The 6484-nt window shown below is 44.3% G+C and overlaps 1 long non-coding RNA gene across 1 annotated transcript in view; it reads right to left on the bottom strand.

The window, feature by feature from the left end:
* Nucleotides 1–1432, bottom strand: part of LOC131384607 (uncharacterized) — a 5988-nt gene extending 4556 nt beyond the window's left edge. The window contains exon 1 of the long non-coding RNA XR_009215620.1: nucleotides 1364–1432. This is a non-coding gene — a long non-coding RNA (uncharacterized LOC131384607). The remainder of the gene's footprint in view (nucleotides 1–1363) is intronic.
* Between the last annotated feature and the right edge of the window lie 5052 nt (nucleotides 1433–6484).

The raw sequence follows: 6484 nt of genomic DNA, 5'->3' as shown, positions 1-6484 counted from the left end.
AACCGAGATTGCGCCACTGCACCACTCCAGCCTGGGTGACAGAGCGAGACTCCATCAAAAAAAAAAAAAAAAAGAAAACAAGAAAACACCTTCAGGGGTCACGGTGGCCTTGCAACGCCTCATCAGCATGGGAAACTGAGGTAGGGCGCCTTTGCTCTTGTTTTCCATATAAACTCTGATGCTTCCATAAGACATTCATGCCCTAGCGCCTCCAGATCTGACTCCAGAGAGAAACATAACGTGTCAAGTGACATAAAAAGAGATAAAGATATTCCTTATTAGAGCGTGCACTCTGAAACTATTGACGTGTTGGAGGACGGAGCTCCCAAATCCTAGGTTTTCTCATGTCTCACAGGCCTCAAGGAGCACCCAGTCAGGGGTGAGGCTGGCTTAATTCCTAGTGCCAGCTCTGCCCCTGGCTCACCTTCACACTTTGAGCAGATCCCTGCTTCCTCAGACGGCAGTTTCTCCGTCAGGCTAATGGGGAGAGACGACGCACACCTCCCTTCTTCACAGTGCAAGGGCATTGCAATGAAAACTTGCAACAACTATATAAACATGCTTGGAGTTCTTGAGGGGAAAAGTGTTAATATGAATTGAAGTTATTTTTTTGTCGTTGGCTTCTACATCTATGGCTTCCTAAGAGGGATAAATAAAGCCATGCACAATTTCTACGTCTCTAAAAATCTATTCAAAAGCTTTGTAATACTGAAGAAGACTCAGTCTTTTTATATTCTTTGTATTTTAATCACTTCTGGGTTCTGTCAGCTACAACGTCTTTACACAGCACAGCCCCCATCCAATCAATCTGGGGGACCCAGTGATTTCACAACCATCACCTTTTTCTGCATTTCTATGCCCCTGATTGGCGATCTCACCACCTTCTACCTATCCAAGCGTAATAACTACATCACTGGCTTTCCTGCTCTGAGCGCTCATCTCTGCAGGCAGCCTCCACATTCCACCTGCCATCTTCCTAATATGTTGCCCCAGTCAGGAAACCATGGAGCTGGATGATCCTTCAGAGAATTTCTAAGAAAATCCGTATTTTCTAAATGAGGATGCAATTCCCAGAAAAGCTAAATGAATCACCTTGAGTTACCTGGCTATCCTGGGATAGAGCTGAGCTCAAAGCAGCCAGATTACCTAACACCAAGTCTTTACTTATTATGTCTAAGGATAGAGCTGGACTACAGGTTAAGGCCCCTGACCCCATGTCTGTGCTATTACTTCTTAGGCTTCAGTGGTTCCACATACCCTATAGCATAAACTCAAGCACTCAAGCACTGAGCTAGTATATGTGGCTTCATATAGCAGAAATATGACCACAGAGGCTGGAAAAATCGGGCCTTACTTTTCTCACCTAAGAAGGCCGAAGGTAGGCCTTTCGGGATGGATACTGCTGTTACAGGAAGTCATCAGGAACCAGGTTCTTTCTCATTCCTTCCCTGCCCTCCCAATCGTGAGCCTTTGCTTCAAGATCACAGGATGTCTGTTCTGCCTCCGGGCCTTGGATTTGCATTCTGGATAGGAAGATGTAAAGAGGAAGAAAGAACAAAAGCCATGGGCTATCTGAATCCCTTTTTATCAGTCATACTACAGCTTTCCCAGAAACCTTACCTTGTAGATGCCTGCATACAGCTTGTAGGTAAGAATTGGGTCACATCATGCTCCTATACCTACCTGCAAGGGTAGCTGGGGAAGTTCATCATTTTAAATGAACATGAGGCCACTCTGAAAAAACATGGATGGTGTTCTGTCAGCAAGGAGGAAGCGGGGAATGAATATTGAATGCAACTGCAATCTCAGTCCCAAATACATTAGGGTCGATATTCAGTATTTTATGGTCCAACCCCAGTAGAATTTTCCAGTCCATTTCTCACCCCCAGTCACTCAGTCTGTACCCCAACCATTTCAGGGCCATCCATATCTCCCACACATGCACTGTGCCTCTTCACCTTTCTGTTTCTGCCCACCTCCTTGCCCCCACTTCTTTAAGACCCAACTGAAATATCAGTCTGCTTTCCTTAATATTCACCATAAAGAATAACCTCCTACTCTTTTATTCTCCCATAATATACTGTATTTATCTGCATTACCACACTAATCACATCTCAGTTTAAATTATAATTTGCTTTGCACGTATCTGTCTCATTCAGCAGAATATAAGCTTCAGAAAATAAAAGAGCATATCTTGTTTCTATCCAGGACAAAGTCTAAAATTTTCTGTGTCCCATAGTAAATTTCCAAGTGTTTATAATTTAAATGATTTTTTTTCACTTTGCTTGCATGATGAATAATGAATCAAAACTCACAGCTCATAAAATGGTGTGAATAAAAAGACTGAGACCTCCCATCTCCCTGGAATAGTCTATCAATGCCCTCCTAGAGGCAGGGGGATGAACCCCGGGATTCTCTCCCAGCCCATGGAGTCTATGATGGTGTCAACACCCAAAAGAGCAAGACTCTCCAGGTTCAGTGACTGGTACTTTACTCTCCACCCTTCAAGCCCTAAGGACATGAGGATGACATGGACAACACTTTCTTTGCCCTTTTGATTTAATCCTGAACCTAATGAGACTCTGCCAAGGTTTCCTTTCCTGATCTGTTTTCGTCTCTAGTCTGAATCTCTATTGGGCTGAAATGATGGCTATTCTCTGTATCCACCCCCACCATCACACCATCACTACCACCACCGAAATTCATTATCTGACCTTCTCCACTTTGCTCTGTGCCCTGAGGTGCTGATCCTGTGGAATTCGCTCCAGATTTCTTTTCTGTCTGATTTCCAGTTGGGCTCAGCCATCAGTCACAAAGTGAGATGGGAATGCAGGAGGAGGGGGAGGCAGGAGTATCTCTCCCGCTGCTCCCTTCCTGCTTCAGTGCAGAGTTCTCCCATTGGCTGCATCCTGTCCCTCTAGGACTATAGCTACTGACAGGTGGCCCTTCCCCAATGGCCACAGTCTCAACAGGCTCCAATAACACTCATTCCTCCTTCACTACTCCAGGGCTTACGATTGTTCCTCGTCCCTGAGTGCCTTGACACCCACTCTAACCCTGCCCACACCTCTATAAAGAGTCACCTTACGAAATGTTATTCAGAATCTCATCTGAGCACACCTTATTTTATGCCAGGAATCAGACTGACACGGCCACCAAGGCTTTTGCTCCAGACTTACGTTAAACCCTTCCAAATGATGAGAATCATTCCAAATTTTTAAACTGACTCCTTCAGCACATACCCTATGCTGGTTTCCAGAGAAGCCCTAAGTAGTGATTTTCTTGTGTTCTCTCAGGACTGAGTGAATCGTCACCAAAGACTTGATTGTTCCTACAACTGCATCAAAAAGTCTTGTACATTTAGGAATCTCCTTCTCCGATACAAAAATAACAGTTTTCCTGCATAATTTTATTGCTTATGTTTTGGAAGATGGGGAGGGGGATAGTAGATAAGGACCCAATGGATGACAAGGTACCTGACTCATTGGGTTTGAAACCAAATAAATTAAAGAATGCTCCCTCAAAGACCATCTCACTCCAGAGTAGAATAATTTGAGTATAGAGAGTTTACCTAATAAACATCAGATGATCATACCATAAACTCAGAATAAACCATTTTCTGCCTTGTTTGTGTGCTCCTGGAACCTCCAACCCCTCCATAAGAAGAGCACCTTAGAACTCCTTCCTTCCTTATTTCCTTCCCTTTTCCCTTCCTTCCTCCCTTCCTTCCTTGCTTCCTTTCTTCTTCCTTCCTCCCTCCATCCCTCCCTCCTTCCTCCCCTCCTTCCTCCCTTTCTTCCATTATTTTGTCAGTAAAGGGGCAGTAATGGGAGGCATACCATTAAAGCACCTGCACATTTTTGCAGGTAGATAATGACCAACAAACGTGGGCTTGATCATGATTAGTTTGAGGTCAGGATTGCCTTACTCCCTGAGGCCAGCTGATCATTGTTTACCTAAAAGTTTCAAGAACTAATGCTTGGTCTTTTTGCATTCCCTATATTTGGGCGAGGCTGGAGACTCATTGGGGCTCATGTTATTTTCGGCACCCTCACCTTTTCCCTTCTGCCCCCTTTCCTTGACCTGAACAGCAATTACTGGTTTATTGGGAGGCTGGATCAGATGCGGATGGATGAAAGAAGCAAGTCTACCCTGGGAAGGCAGAGTACAAAAGGAACTGAAGACTTCAATTTCTGTTTCCTTCAGGCACATTTAAGCAGGCTGTCATTAGAAAAACCTGCGAGATATGCTAAATTCGAGGAAGATGTAATTGCAGAATAATACACACTATTTATGATTTTCATGCGTGTCCGTGTAAAGAGACCACCAAACAGGCTTTCTGTGAGCAATAAAACTTTTCATCACCTGGGTGCAGGCGGGCTGAGTCCGAAAAGAGAGTCAGCGAAGAGAGATAGGGGTGGGGCCATTTTATAAGATTTGGGTAGGTAAAGGAAAATTACAGTCAAAGGGGTGTTGTTCTCTGGCAGGCAGGAGTGGGGGTCACAAGGTGTTCAGTAGGGGAGCTTTTGAGCCAGGATGAGCCAGGAGAAGGAATTTCACAAGACAATATCATCAGTTAAGGCAGGAACAGGCCATTTTCACTTCTTTTGTGGTGGAATGTCACCAGTTAAGGCAGGAACTGCCTTCTGGAGGTGTACATGGAGGTCACAGGGGATATGATGGCTTAGCTTGGGCTCAGAGGCCTGACATTCCTGTCTTCTTATATTAATAAGAAAAATAAAATGAAATACTGGTAAAGTGTTGGGATGGTGAAAATTTTGGGGGATGGTATGGAGAGATAATGGGCGATGTTTCTCAGGGCTGCTTCGAGCGGGATTAGGGGCAGTGTGGGAATCTAGAATGGGAGAGATTAAGCTAAAAGAAGATTTTGTGGTAAGGGGTGATATTGTGGGGTTGTTAGAAGAAACATTTCTCGTGTAGAATTATTGGTGATGGCCTGGATATGGTTTTGTATGACTTGAAAAACTAAATGGAATAACAGAAGGAGAAAAACAGGTATAAAAGGTCTAAGACTTGGGACGACTCAGGACATCTGATTAGAGAGTGCCTGAGGAGATTCAGCATAGTCCTGCCAGCAAAGATTATTTATTTTTCTTCAAGAGTTTAGAGTGGCAGTTTGGGGATAGCACCAGGAGATATCAGCTGTGATGGCTTGGAGAAACAGTGTAAACCAGCAGTGTAAGCAAGAGCAGGGCATGTATGAGTAGTTGAGAATAGTGAATAGGAGTAGGACTAGACAGAAGACAGTAGGGATGACAAATTTTTTGGGGCACAGTCTAAGTTGATCTGATGTCTGGAATGAGATTGGGGCCTAATAAAAAGGAGCGTCTATACAGGAGCTGAAATGGGCTGTACCTTGTAGCATTCTGAGGACAGGTCTGACTTCTGAGAAGGGAAAAGTGGTAAAAGTATTGTCCAGTCCTTTTTAAGTTGGTGGCTGAGCTTGGTGAGGTGTGTTTTTAAAAGACCTTTAGTCCATTCTACTTTTCTTGAAGACGGAGGACTGTAAGGGATGTAAAGGTTTCACTGAATACTAAAAGCCTGAAAAACTGCTTGGCTGATTTGACTAATAAAGGTTGCTCTGTTATCAGACTGTATAGAGGTAGGAAGGCTAAACTGAGGAATTATGTCTGACAGAAGGGAAGAAATGACTGCGGTGGCCTTCTCAGACCCTGTAGGAAAGGACTCTACTTATCCAGTGAAAGTGTCTACCTAGACTAAGAGGTATTTTAGTTATCTGACTCGGGGCATGTTGAGTAAAGCTAATTTGCCAGTCCTGGGTGGGGGCAAATCCTCGAGCTTGATGTGTAGGGAAGGGAGGGGGCCTGAATAATCCCTGAGGAGTAGTAGAATAGCAGATGGAACAATGAAAAGTTATTTCCTTGAGGATAGATTTCCACGATGGAAAGGAAATGAGAGGTTCTAAGAGGCGGGCTAGTAGCTTGTACTATAGCATAGCCTGCCTTTGCTGGTGTGTGGCGATTAGGCCTGGTGGAACCGCCATCAATAAATCAAGCGTGATCAGGGTGAGGAACAGGAAAGAAGGAAATATGGGAAAATGGGGTGAATGTCAGGTGGATCAGAGAGATACAGTCATGGGGTTCAAGTGTGGTATCAGGAATAATGTGGGAGGCCAGATTGAAGGCCGGGCCAGGAATAATGGTAATTGTGGGACTTAACAAAGAGTGAGTACAGCTGAAGGATGTGGGGAGCAGAAAGTATATGCATCAGGTATGAGGAAAAAGATTTTGGAAGTTATGAGAAATGTAGAGAGTAAGTTGAGCATAGTTTGTGATTTTTAGGGCCTCTAAAAGTATTAGGGCAGCAGCAGCCGCTGCATGGAGACATGAGGGCTAGGCTAAAACAGTAAGGCCAAGTTGTTTGCACAGAAAGGCTACAGGGTGCAGTCCTGGCTCTTGTGTAAGAATTCTGACTGCACTAACCATGCCTAGGAAGGAAAGGA

The sequence above is a fragment of the Hylobates moloch genome, unplaced genomic scaffold (assembly GCF_009828535.3).
Source record: "Hylobates moloch isolate HMO894 unplaced genomic scaffold, HMol_V3 SCAFFOLD_11, whole genome shotgun sequence".
NCBI lineage: Eukaryota > Metazoa > Chordata > Mammalia > Primates > Hylobatidae > Hylobates > Hylobates moloch.
The sequence above is the reverse complement of the archived record's forward strand: the minus strand, read 5'-3'. Positions and strand labels throughout refer to the sequence as shown.